This window comes from Mustela putorius, unplaced genomic scaffold, assembly GCF_011764305.1.
Source record: "Mustela putorius furo isolate JIRA1106 unplaced genomic scaffold, ASM1176430v1.1 tig00001854_pilon_pilon_pilon, whole genome shotgun sequence".
Taxonomy (NCBI): Eukaryota; Metazoa; Chordata; class Mammalia; order Carnivora; family Mustelidae; genus Mustela; species Mustela putorius.
The window spans coordinates 312089-312697 of NW_025421889.1; positions in this window are offsets into that span (position 1 = coordinate 312089).

Here is a 609-nt window from a genome sequence, read left to right on the forward strand (position 1 = left end):
TCATTATAACATAACGTGACTTATTGTTACTGTGCTCTTAACTGGGCAAACACATGTTGGCTTCCAAGAAAGACTAACATATTTCTAGATGGTTCTAGCGGCCTTCTAGCACAGGGTCTCATGAGGCAGGGATTCTAGCCACTGGCTGTGCAAGGCATGAGGCCTGTTAGTGATTCTATTTTTTCCTCGGCAGAATGGGCCTTTCTACATTCCAGGTCCTTTCTACCCCAGTAAGTAATGCGGCGATTCTCTCAGTGAGTTGTACTTTTGGTTTAAGCAGCCAACTGTCTCTAAAAAAGGACTTTTGTTTAAAGTCCTTTAAAAAAAAAGTCCTTTCAAAATAATTTTTTTTATCTTTTATTTTTTAATCCCATGTTTACTCTGATCTTGGAACTTTGTCATTTTGACCTTCTCTGCTGATTAAAATATTCTCTCCAAAATGTCAGTTATTTGCAGGTACTTGCACTGTAGACATTCTTTACATATTTTTTTAAAAAATCCATTCACGATTCTTAGTGAAAATCCCGGGAATCTGAAAGACTACCATTTGCTATTCATCAAACAGTTACTGTCTCCACTAAGTGACAGGGTTTCAGAGAACGTGAGCTC